This window comes from Microtus pennsylvanicus, chromosome 4, assembly GCF_037038515.1.
Source record: "Microtus pennsylvanicus isolate mMicPen1 chromosome 4, mMicPen1.hap1, whole genome shotgun sequence".
NCBI classification, from domain to species: Eukaryota; Metazoa; Chordata; class Mammalia; order Rodentia; family Cricetidae; genus Microtus; species Microtus pennsylvanicus.
In genome coordinates, this window is record NC_134582.1 from 134,934,540 (window position 1) to 134,948,442 (window position 13,903).

A 13,903-nucleotide genomic window follows, 5' to 3' on the forward strand; every position below is an offset into this window, starting at 1 on the left:
ACATGCTTCTCCCATCCCCCAAAACTACTCACTTCATATTAGCTTATTAGAGGCTAATAATTTATTACAAAAAGCCCTTTGAACCACTTCAAAGAATCTATTCTGAGTTAATTATGACTGTTAATCTCAAATTAGGAAATACTGCATCACATTAATTGTAAACATCATTAAACATGAGAAGTTGAAGATAACATATGTTGATATTTTATTTAAGACTTCTAGAAACATCACTACTTCAAAAATAATCATCCTCTGCATTTTTTCACTGTGTGAATTTTTGCAAACTTGCTAGTCATCTTATTTTTAATCTCACTGTCTTCCACACTTGGAAAACTGAGAAACTAAGCAACCATAGTTGTTGTGTGGCCTATCTCAATAGTTCTATAATTAAGGAAATATTTCTCACAGCAAATCCTTTGTTGTCAAGTCAGGCAATTCTAAAAATCTATCACTCATCGTGTGTTAATCCAGCTGTTTAAATTTTAGGGTAAATTTGGTTTTTTAAAATATTATAGTTTATCAGTGATCGATGTTAGGAAAAAAACCGATGGTGACTACTTAAGTTAATTATACAAAATAAATCTTTACCCAAAATAATGCATCATTCTAAGTAACCAAGTATAATATGTATCTACTTTTTGATATGTTTCTACTTTTAAATTTATTTTAATAAACTATTATAACATTTTTCAAATAAAAGGAATAAAAAACCCTGAAGCTAACCACACCTACTATCTATATATCCCACTGAATGTCTATTGAGATAGAATAGTCATTCTGAAGCTCCCGAGCTTCTCTTTACAGTTTACACTTTAACTATTGAATATATATTTATATACTTATTCTTATAAATTTTTAAAGAAAAATGCCCCAGCCTTACTAAACTGAAAATTCTAATGAGAAAGACATTCTGTCTCATGAGAAAGACATCATAAACAGATTATTTCTCAAATTATTTTCGAAAGGGCAAAAAAAATGCTTAAATATGGTTGATAAAAGAAAAAAAACGTGATGTAAAACAAATCTATTCTATTCTAGACCTGCCGGGAAGTGCCACGTGGCACAGTGACACAAGCAGGGATCTTGATGACCACCAATCAAAAGCCCTCCTCAGTTTGCTAAAGGTCTCATTTCCCAAACATGAATCTGCTCTTCCTCATCTCACCCCGTCTATTCTGCCTACCACTGTCTCTTCAGAGCATCTGCTACCTTCGGTGAAATGTGACCGAGCCGCGGTACTGCTACATCTGGCGGTCCTCTACTGGAACTGTTCTGGATAGAGGTCGAATTAAAGGCATCGCAGACGCCACTTAACCAGCAAAATGCCAGAAAGAAATTGTCCCCAGAATGCTAAATTAGGACACCTTAGACAACTAACAGCCATGTCACAACAGCCTACAGGAAATTCTTCTGCTTTCAGCTCATCCACGAGGAGAAAGTGTAAACCGTAACTGTCTCCCTCACGCCCTCTCCCAGAAGACTATGCTGATGTTCGTAGACTCTACTGCGCTACCTTCAAGGACGAAATACTTTCTATGAATGATCCATTTCTGGAAACGTTCCCTGCAAACCTCTAATAAGCATATATTTTTAAAAAAATCCTCCTGCCAAAGCTGTCCAAATTGCACCTGTTAGCTTCCACTTCCGATGATGACAATGCTCGGGCTGCGTTTGGTGATGTCTGTTTCCATGGTGGATAGCCTACATGCGTCTTGAGCAGTGTCCTTTCTCCTTTCCAATCATGTTCTGAGTTCTTATTCGCTCTTTACTGGGCTGCAAGAAAAAAAATCAATCAAACCTTAACGCACAAAAGTTTCAAAGACACAACCAAATAAATACCACACACAATATGAACACATTTTTTTCTTTTGAGAGGTTGGGATCAGAATTTTAAAATCACAAGGATCCTTAGTAAATCTTTAGGAGCTAAGCTTAATCACAAAAGCTTATATTCCCAGACATTTTGGTTGATAGGAGCAAGAGAATCACAAGTTCAAGGCCAGTCCCAACTACAGAACTAGATTCAAGCCAGTCTGGGCAATTTAGTGAGGCCTTGTCTTAAAATAAACATAAAAAGTAAAAAAGATGGCTAAGAACACATATGAGTTGTTATCAATTTGGCTTGGTCTCTACAAGTCGGTGTATAGCTATGTGAGACCCTCTGTTGGGACCCAGTGCAGAAACCAACGCTAAACCCCCAGCTAGTGTGCTTTCTTCCCAGAGGACACACTTAGGGCCAAGAACAGCTAACGATCTGCTATGACGGAGCACTGGTCCAGAACCTCCTGGAGCCCTGCTTCTTGCACAATGACACTGTTGTGCCGGTTCTTTGCCTAGTGAAGGAGATACAGTGCTGAATAAAACATACCCTGGAAGGAAATTAAAAAAAAATTCAAAATTTGCTCGGTGAACTCTTTAATGGATTTTCTGGCAAGCCACATACACCATGACTTTTGATTTAATACATCTTCTTTTCCTTCACATATGAGTATAATATAAAGTTCATGTCACGTTTCCTCTAAAAATTTTAAGCCCTGATTTTTATCATAGCCAAGCTTTCCTGCCAATAGGGCTAAAAAAAATGACTTGGGGGAATTAAAAAAGTATTCCTTGTATAGGTAGTGATTACATTTCAAAAATACTTATCCTCCCCCCACCAAAACCTAGTTTAATGTTGTATACTAATACTTTAACTAGTGGGGTACCCCCAAAGGGGAATATCTCTACAGTTGCTAAGCCCCTGTCTATTTTTATACACTTCACTGACATTGTCTACAGTTCTACTTTGGTCCTCTCTCCACAAAGTGATACAGAATGAGACCCACACGGGAGATCACATTCCTCATGGTGAAACCATGGGATTCCAAATCTGGCTCGACCAAGCCTTCTACAGCAAATCCTTTAATCCTTTCCTGCCTCCAATTTGGCATAAATTAAAATGACACTTTAATAAAAGGAAATCACTTGAACTTCCAGTCACTCTGTAAATGTGCACAGTTACAAGACGAGCAGAGTTATAAAGGGGTCTTATCCTTCCGAAGAGTAAAGAGGGGCACCGCAGGGCCTGCAGAGGGAAGAAAGAGCTGATTTGTGTAATCAGAATTCTGATGTCTGCTGAACTCCGAATAGCTTGATGTTAACATATGAGTATCGACAAGCAAGAAATGACAGTGTGAAGAGACACAAGCCCCTGGCTAAGAAAACACATCTGTATTAGTACTGAGTGAGTCACACAGTACCTCCCTGTCCTGGGTATCCATCCCCAAGGTCACATGCAACCAGAGTCTTGTTTGTCGACAGATGTTCCATTCCTTTCACCTTTCTTTTTTCCCTTTCCTTCCTTCCTTCCTTCCTTCCTTCCTTCCTTCCTTCCTTCCTTCCTTCCTTCTTTCTTTCTTTCTTTCTTTCTCTCTTTTTTGTTTTTGTTTTGTTTTTGTTTTTTGAGACAGGGTTTCTCTGTAGCTTTGGAGCCTGTACTAGAACTAGTTCTTGTAGACCAGGCTGGCCTCGAACTCACAGAGATCCGCCTGACTCTGCCTCCCGAGTGTTGGGATTAAAGGTGTGCGCCACCACCACCTGGCTCCCTTTCTTTTTTTTTCTTAACAGAATGTGTTCTTTGCTTTTCTCCAATATGGAGACAATTCACTAACATATGAAAATCCCTAATAAAGTATTGCAATAAATTACAGTTCAGTTCTGAGTTGGGATTGAAGACACCTTAAAATATGGTGCCTTAGGCTGCAGGATGTTTTAATTTACAGACACTTGGAAATTAGCAGAAGCCGAGAGAGGCACTTCTTTTATTTATGCAAAGATTGGCTCTAGCAGAAGGGAGCATAGTTGGCTCGCATCATCTCCATCAACCAAAGAAGAAACCAAACACTCAAACCCTAAAACAAACTTTGTCTGAGTCAATTGTCTTTCTGAGTCCATTGATCTCCCCTAAAACTCATTTGTTCTTCCCTAAAGCCACCTCCCTGACCTAGTTCTTTCTCACCTATTAAAGGGTATAATCCTTTAAACCTCATTAGGTTATTGGGTCCTCTTTGTCACACAGTCTTCAACAAGAGTTAAATGGTTTGAATTATCTGAATACGACTTTTAACTGGAAAAGTTAGGCAAGAGCAGCTTTATTTTCACACCAAAAGGGGATAGATGTACATATGTGTAAATGCATGTATGACGGCATATATATGTGTATGTGTGTATGTGTACATACATATGTGTGTGAGTGTGTATGTGTGTATTCCCAGCTATTTGGAATGTGGCAGGAATAACTGTGAAAGACATTGACACTGACATTTTAGCAAATGTGAGTATCTTGTCTAGTGCTTCTTTGTAACTATCGTCCTTTCACTGTATTTACACTAGTTTATAATTTTGCAAGCTATTAAAAATTGATAACAATACAAAGGATCCTTATCTACAGAAATACAAATTATGTCTTAGAGAACACAATTGATTATTGGCTTCACATCTATTTATGAATTCATTTCAGCATTTCTTATTATTTGTGTATCTATGGTTCCACAAATCCACCTTTAAACCAATTGTAACACCTTACTAGTCCCCTCATTTATTAATACATTAAAATATTTGAAATATGCATATTTTGTGTTTTATAAGAATCACATATTTTTAACAATATGTCACTTAACAGTTAGCATCTTCTATCCTCATTTCTTTAACATTTAGCAAAAAATAAAAAAGGCTCTTGACTATGAAGGGTAGCTATGAAAATGTTTAGCATGCATTGAAACCAGCCTCTCATTTTATTTTCAAGTCTGGCTTTGTTTTACTATTGGCAAGTGTTACATGTATGCACACATACATGTACATACATTCACACATACCCCAAACAATAAATACACACTCAGGCAGAGTTAATCCATCACAGCTGCCAGCTCCTGCCTGAAAAGCATAAAAGGCTCCAATAGATGCAAAGACTTAATTATTTCTCACATCTGGAAAAACTTGAGCATGAGAATGGATTTATTGAAGAAGCTCTTCACTGGCTGTCAACACTCCATTCAGAGCCAGAGAGAGAGAGGGTGGGCTTAATCACTCTTGGCAATTCCTTAACGCACTCAGAAATAGATGCTCTACCAGTTAAGTCATAACACAGTTTGTTTATATGATTTATACATTTTATGGAAGCACAATAAAGCAAACAACTTCGTAGTAACTTAAAGAAAGTGTTTTTTCATGCCTGGGGACACTGTACATCAAATTGTGGAAATATGAAGTCTTCCGATGTAAAGAAACAAAGGGACAGCTTTTGGACTGGTATAAAGCATTTAGAGACCATCCATTAGAACAGTAAGTGACATGCGCACACAAAAGCTAGACGATGTGGCACTTTTTAGGGAAAGTGTAATGCAGAAAATGTAGTTGGGGTAGTTGTGTGAGTATAGAGCAGGGTGATCCACAGAAAAAACAATGAGAGAACAGGTCCATGGGAGGAAAGGGCAGGTGAGTGAAGCAAGGTGACGCAACAGAGGGAAGGCATCCAGGGCCACTGCAAAGACCCATGACTTAGAGATGAAGGGCCCTAGGGCTCGATGACACTGTTGAGGACAACAGGAGCCAGGACAGGAGAAGAGACGCAGACCTCAGAGGAGAATCCTATGGGGTCAGTGTATGGAGATCACCTATCCCAACACACACACACACACACACACACACACACACACACATGTGCACACACACACATATAATACACGTATACACCAAAAAAAAAACCCTTAAGTTAGTGTGCGCCATGAACTTTTGTTTATTTTGTTTTGTTTTTCAAGGCAGGGTTTCTCTGTATAACAGTCCTTGAACTCACAAAGATCTGCCTGCCTCTGCCTCCTAAATGCTAGGATTAAAGGTGTGCACCACCACCACCACATCAACATTTTACAATAATGCAGTTCCTGGTAAACTAACTGTGAGGGCAAGAGCTCTTTAGAAACTCTATTCTCCCTATGTGCCTTGAACTTAACTTTTATCCCAAGTGAAATCACTCACTCCATAAAACCTACAGTGTAAATAAATATTATCAAGTTTATTTGTCTACAAGGGAAAATGGAGAACTTCATCTGCTCTGCTAAAAACGTGATATTTATTATGTTCGTACTTGAACCTTAAGCACCAAATAGATGAAGTCTTGCTTCAATTTCCATGAAGTGATTTCATTCGAAATTAAAATAGAAGACAATATCAAAAATAAAATCTTAAAGTAATTCACTCATTAAAGCACTCTGAAGGTGGGGATGATTTAAAACAATTAGTACCAATAACTAATACATAAAATAATCAGTAGCCCTAAAGAGCGAGAACTAATTTACCTCATGCTGGTAGTCTCTGTCTCTCTGTCTCTGTCTCTCTGTCTCTCTCTCTCTCTCTGTCTCTCTCTCTCTCTCTCTCTGTCTGTCTCCTCTATTGTTTGTCTCAAGTGTTAATGTGTAAGGAAAAGGTTGGTCTTCATGTCAGTATTTTTGTGTGTATTTTGTAAGCCATAATCTCATTAATTACTGAGTAAAACTGACCAAATCTACCCTCATCCTAATCCAGACTAGCCACACCTAAGTTCACAGATTACATTTAAATAATGGCAGTCATATAGCCATAAGACTGGACATTATTAACCATTTTTGAATTTGATTGCATATGCCTTAATCTGGAAAAATACATTTAAGATTAACTTCTTAATAATTTCAGCATCCTAAAAGGCAAGCAATAAAATATCCAATTTATTTTAGCTTCCAGAACTATCTAAATCAGAATCCTCAGCATAGAAATGTATTTTTACCGAGCATTTAAATTTTCATTATAATGATCTAAATTTTAAATGACAATTTAATTAAGTTCAGCAAAGTCATGGTTCCATAATTTCTTATTCTTGGTGAGAATGGTATTTAAAATATCAGGAATTTTCAGGATGTTCACTCTTAAATTCTCTACCTAAGTAGCAAAAAATTCAAATAATGAAATACCTACCCTCCATTAATGCTCCTATTTTTAATTCATAAATCAAATTTTAAAACACATGAGCAATTTATTCACAGATAATAAGCAGATAGATACAACTTTTAAAGCCAAATTATAAAGCAAAGTCATCATAAACTGTGAGACTTTGAGAGATGTTGATCACCATTTAAAGAACTGAAGTATCTCACAGAAATAGACCCTCCTTTAAAAACTAAATTATCAAATACTCCCCAGAAAAGATCTTGAACCGTGAGCGTTATAATTTCACAGCATACACAAATTTTCTAATGTAGCCAACCAAACGGATACTTGAAAACTGCTGGAGTCATGAATAATATAAAAAAGAAATGAAGAACATTGACTCTCAAAATAACATCACAGAAAATGGCACTCAGGATCTTCCGCTGATTTGTATTAGCCCTCACCCCAGCTCAGCTGAGATTTTTGGGAGGAGATGACTTCTATGTGAAAATGGAGGTGGACAGTGGAGAGTTCTTAGGCACCCTCTACCCTCTCGGTGTACGTAAAATCCCACTTAATTCTCCCAGCACTCACTCCACAGATAAAGACCCTGGAAGAGGCAGATGTAATTCACCCAAATTCTCACAATAAAAGATGCAAGCCCAGGTCTTAACTGCTTCAATGTGTATAAAACCTGCTAGACCGGACAGCAGTGAACATTCAGTGACTTTTATTCCTTCCTGGTGGTGATAGTGTTATTTTCTGTCATCTCTTCCAATTTCCAACTTCAAAGAATTGTCATTATTGACGGTTATTTTAAAGAGAGTACTCTTTGTGATATGGAGACAATTTGGTCCCTGTGATCTTTGATAACAAGACTGTGGGAATTAGGAGCAATGGCAAAAATAAGCAACCATTACGAAGATCCTTGGTCTGGCGAGAGCCTAATTTGAGAAACTTTAATGCTTAATGAGAAATATATTTCTAAACAGTGGACCGGTAAGTGTTTACCACTCATATCTCCTTGGTTTTAAATTTTTTTCAGTAAGAAAATACATTTTTAATTTTTAAAAAGTTCAGTTCATTAGCATAATGACAGAATAGCAATGAGATGTACATGCCAAGCTGAGAACCGCACATCACAATGATTAACAACAAAAGCCAATATCTAACACCACACGGACCGTGAAATGCCAGTCAACCAGAGGCCATTTTTTCGAAGTTTATGTTTTATGCTTTTGGTGTTTTGTTTTTCCTTGCAGTACTGGAGATCCATCGACCTTAGGGCCCTATATATAATAACCAAGCACCTACCACTGAGCTGTATCCACAGTCCTTTCGGAATGCTATTTTGAAACAGGGCCTCACACACTTACACAGACTGACCTTAAACTTGTTATGTGGCCCTTATTGGCCTCAAAGTTGTGACTCTCTTTCCTTAAGCTAGATTTGATTAGGTAGGGTTACAGATGTGAGCCAGGACACCTGGCTCCATCTTCCATATTTGACAGTGGACATTTTGAGGTTTGCAAGCACAGATTGTTCCCATGACTTGCTCAGATCCTTTACATTCCACTCAAGCAATACTCATAAATTCTAGAAAATGCATATGCTCAGGAATGAAGCCCAAAAGGGGACTCAAGCCAGGCTCTCTACTGTATGATTTTATCCCCTCACTACGCATCCCATGGCTGTGTGCTCAACACTGTGAACTTACACAGATGAAGTGTATTTGTAAAGATTCCCCCTGTACTGTGATTGTAAATCAAATTCTAAGCTTTGCACATGGCCACAGTTGTTCATACGTGTAATCCTTGAGCTGGCAAGGAAGAGGCAAGAAGATTGTGAGTTTGAGGCTACCTGGGCTCCGTAGTGAGACTCCATTTCAAAACACCAAATCAAAATCAGAACAAACAACAACAAAAAGAAAAGTCAATATGCTAATGAAGTAAAACAAACAACAAAAAAAGGAAAGAAAAATGAAAACTCACCATGCTAATGAAGTAAAGCATTTAGAAAGCCTGCTTCCAGGGCTACCGTGTTGAATGGGTTATCTCACTCATCTGTAGTCCCAGCATTCGGGAATCAGAGACAGGAGGTCATCTGTAGCCACATAGTGAGGTTGAGGCCTGCCAGGGCTACATGAAACTGATATCAAAAAGAAAAAAAAAACACGTATCAAAATAGTTGTAGAAACACAGCTACAAAGACCTTCTCAGAACCTAGTTTTAAAATATACCCTGAACTCATGCACATGAAAAGTATACAGGCTTATATTCCACATGCGTACAACAGAGGTGTGTCCCCAAGAATAAGAATGATGACAGATGTATGCACACTTGGTGTTTCATACCTCTGTATTCAAAATCAAAATAAACCTAATTAGCCAGAGAGGAAGTTCTAATAGAGCCAAAAACACTGCCTTGAAAGGCTTTTAAGCATTTATCTCCACGGAGATCTAATGGGGAGTTCCAGCTTGATTTTCAGAAAAAGTCACTCTCCTAGGATTTAAAGAGCTGCTATTTATCATAACATCCAATCTGCTGCAAAAATTCCTGGCACTTTGACTCAATATAAGAATATAAAGTTTTCATGTCTTCAAAAATAGGGACATAGTTACCCTATTAAGCATTAATGCTATCTTCCAACTTAATTAACATTGTCTCTTGAGGCTAGCATAATAATAATTTTATTATCCTTCAAGTGATATTTTAGTTAAATGATTTATATTAGTGTAAATGTGAAAACCAAAAATTACTTTGTAAAAATAAATGAGATGGCCCACACGGCTATCTTTCATGTGAGCTCTGTTTGATGTTTTCAGAGGTATTATCATCCTACAAAAGGAATGTTTAAAAACTCTGGTTTACAACAACAAATCAATGACATTTATAGGTCTAAAATAAAAGAGGTGTATTGGATTTTATGTGTATGTACATACATACATAAATATTATGTTCAATATTAGATTCAAAATATCAGTGTTTCAACTATGTATAAATTTGTTATGTTAAATAATTGCAGGAAATAGAAAAAGTGAATGAAACTGAGCATTCTACTCAAGGCTTTATAATGTAATGGCTTCTTCATATTCTCCAGTTGGAATTGTTCCAACTGCCACACAATGAGAAAATATAAAGATGCAATCTAAGCACAGAGTGCTGAGAGGGTTCAAAGAATGGAAAAAAACTACTAGGAAAATTCTAGTCTCATACACATTATAATGATGACTCCGCTTTTCTAAACAGAGAAAGGAGCTCAGAAAACACTGTGCAGACATAGACAATGGCACCACACACTGTGGCCACAAAAGAAGCAAGTTCAGCACGACATGGGGAAGATGTGGGCAGAAAGGACTCGTGAAAAGCAAACAATATGGCTTCAAATGTCAAGCAGCCATTTTTATCAATCATTCCATCATGACATGTTAAGAAGGTAGTGGCATCCAAGTGCAATATCGAAAAATGAATCTAGCACCAGGGTAGAGAAAACACATTGAAGGAGGAGGAAAGAAAATCAGCAGGTACAGGCAAAGGATCGAGATCTAAGCCAAGGGCATTAAAGCTGCTCAATATGAAGATCTGAGATACTTTAAGGATGTATGAGACAAGGAGTAAAGAATGAAAGGAGAAAGGTAGGGCCGGGTGCTAAGAGCTGCTCTCAGTCAAAGGGGAAAGGAGCTCCAGCTGTGCTGAGGCTGAGATGAACTAACATGCAGCAGCAGTCACCAGCTAACTTGTCAAGAGGAAGAGTCTACAGCATGCACCTGACTGGGAGAGTCACTGCCAAGTCTTCAGGCAGGCACACACAACCATTTCCAACAGCATTTCCTCAAGAAAAGTAATCCACCCTCAAAGGGAAACTGAGGCTTCTTCACAGGGAACATAAGGTACACTACTGAAACAAGATCCCTCCCAAGACAAGCAAATCTTCCTTCTTTTCAGTTTCTTACTGATTTCCAAGAACTAAGTATCAATAAAATATTTCCTTAAAAGTACTCATTGAGAGGCCATTATACAAATTATGAACTTAAAAAATAAAAAGGCATATTGTGTACACAAAGAGCTTTTAAAACCTTTTACATACCATGACTAGCCATAAAAATGATAAATGTTCATAATTTACTGGGAAATAGCAAAAATGCATTTAAGCCAAGTGTTAAAAAAAAGGTTTTTTAGAGACTGGTGAACTTTGTCAAACGCTTTTCCAGGGTCAGACTGCATATTTTATGAGTTTATGATTACTCTTAATAGCACATCAACTTTATTGTATTAGCGACTTCACATCAAACCACCCTTGCATTCTTGGGTGAAATGCTGAATATGTATGATAGCCTTTTCCTTGAATGAACTTGAATGCAAGGATGTTTCAACACAAACAGATCAATAAATGTAACATGTCACACTAATGGACTCAAGGAAAGAAATGAACTGATCATCTTAGAAGATGCAGAATGGGCCTTTCGCAAGGTCAAACATCTCTTCGTGACGAAAGCCCTACAGAAACTAGAAATAGAAGGGATGCAATTCAACATACCAGACCCAAAGTAGAGGGGCTCTTCAAAAAGGTAAAAGTGATCCAGCTATGCTACTTTGGGTATAAAAAAGGGAATAATCTTCATTTTTTTTTAAAAAAAAAAGGATAGTTGACCTTGTTAATAATAAGAGAAATGCACATTAAATATGAGGTTCTGTTTTGAAACTCTTGGAACAGTAGAAGTTCTAAAACTTTGAAGACACACTCTCTTCATAAGACTAGAGGAATGGGTCATAAAAAGAATGAAATTATATTTGCTGGAAAATAGATACAACACAAGATCTTATGTCTAATAAGCTAGATGCAGAAAGACAAATATCTCATGTCTTCTTTCATATGTAAACATCTATACATATGCATATGTATGCTATATGAATAACATTAGAGCAAAAGGAAGGCCAGACAAGAGAGGAGGCAAGGGAGAGGAGAAAAGGAGAGTGGGCACAGAAGAAAGAAGAATGTTGGACGTGATCAAAGTACATGACACATCTCAAAGAAATTATCTACGTTACACCCAATACTGTGTATTATAAATATCCGCCAATAAAGGGGAAAGTCCAGAATAAAAACTTAAATGCTGGCAAAGCACTGCCGTTTTCTACATGCTCTGCACTATTGATCCGCAGCAGCAAGGATTTTATCTTCCTCACATGCCTACTGGTGTCACGTGATAATGAATGCACCGTGCATGGCAGAGTGAGGCTGGAAGTGGAAGGTATTCAAGCAGCAAGTGTTTTATTTACTCCGGGCTGCACGCAGTTCTCCACACCAGTCACACATCTGCCACTCATTACTATGCATCAGACATCTCGTTGCTAATATGGAATCTAGGACACTGTGGACCTGGAAAACTTGCTGGGGCATGAGGTAGCGTGCAAATTTTGATATCAAATTAATGACTGTTTCTCCCTTATGCTGGCCTCCTCCAAATTGTTCAATTTTATTTCATTTTCAAGGTGTTATCCTGGAGAGAAGCAAAGGTCCTGTTAATATCTGAGGGGCAGATATTTTTAACTTTTTAAAATCTGACAAAAGTAACTTAACTATGTTAAAAAGAAAGGCATTATTATGACTCAAATTGAGCATGATAAAGAAATAAGGATGAAAAAGTCTGTTAAAATAATGATATGGTAACAGTATCCAAAATAATATCTGCAGGACACAGCATCATGGGTAAAACAAATGCTGAGTAAACACGGGAATTACAATTCAAACACCATCATTTATCCACTCTGTAGGGTGGGGTAAAGTCATTGAATTTCTCCAAGCCAAGTATTCTCCACTGAGAGCACTGCAGCTACGAAGACAGCATCCTTAGATGGGCTTGACGGCGAGAAAATAATATATTTGAAGTGCACTCAAATCAGTGCTTCTAAGTAAGTGCTTAAGAAATATTATTGTTTCCACTTAACATGCTTGTAATAAAGCAACAGATCGTGTATGGAAAAATCCTGAGCTTGTGTGTTATCATACCAAATAATCTTAGCACTCAAGAACTGGAGTGGCCGAGATAGGAAAACCAAGAGTAGGAGGCCAGCCTGAGCTACACAGCAAAATCCTATCTCCAAAGTAGAAAAAGGAGATGGAAAGAAAGGGAGGTTTGAGCAAAGAAAAGGGGAAATCCTGGAGATAATAAGCAAAAGCAATGTCTTTTGGGGTTAAATCACAGAATTCTGGCTTTTTTTTTCTTCCTTCCCAGTTCAAAAGTTTTAAGATTTAGATCTAAAGGTCAGTTTTTGTTATGGTTAAAATAAGTTAAATTATATAACATCCTAACTAGTCAAAACTAACAACTATTATACAGCAGGAGAAATTATACTATCTGGACCAGGTCCTTGTTGAGAGCCTGGTTGCTGGTGTTTGTTGAGAAAAGTCATAGCATCCTGAGAAAAATCATACAACACAAGTAAGGACATACATTCTGGTCCCACTGATGATTCACTGGGAGAGCTCAGATCAGTTCACACAACCTCGCTGAGCTCTTTCTCCTTCGTTGTACAATGGATTAAAGGTAGCCTGCTCATATAATATCTCAAAAATGCCCATTTGAACTAGCCACTCCTATAATTGTGGGATCAGGCCGCTACTCCTCTTAAAAAGGCTTTGCTACACATGGTGGCCTATCTGTCAGTAGAGCTGTGTGACACTGAGGCATCCTCAGGATGGATGGACAGTTGGAAATAGGCCAGGGTGTGGTCACTGAAGCATGTGGCGGAGCAGACAGATCCCCAAAGGTGTGATTATAGGTGTGAAGGGAAAGGAATCAGTGGAACGGACTTCTTCGTGTCCTGTACCAAATGGATCTAAATGTAAAATACAAAACCATGGAAGAAAATACAGGGGAATTCATTTATGGTTTAAGAGTGAGAAACCATCCCCAGCCCAAAACCAAAGCCAAAGAGGGAACTAAACGCCATCTCAATATGGACAG

At 37.8% G+C, this 13,903-nt stretch overlaps 1 protein-coding gene across 3 annotated transcripts in view; it reads right to left on the reverse strand.

Annotated features, from left to right (window-relative positions):
- The window catches only part of Nebl (nebulette), a 346,177-nt gene that overhangs the window by 102,798 nt on the left and 229,476 nt on the right, over nucleotides 1-13,903 (reverse strand). Inside the window, exon 1 of one of the 3 annotated variants that reach the window (XM_075970567.1) lies at nucleotides 1,629-1,733. The exons of the other annotated variants lie outside the window; for them this stretch is intronic. The gene's annotated coding sequence lies outside the window, so the exon portion shown is untranslated. Of the gene's footprint in view, nucleotides 1-1,628; nucleotides 1,734-13,903 lie in introns of those variants that run through there. 3 annotated transcript variants of the gene reach the window in all.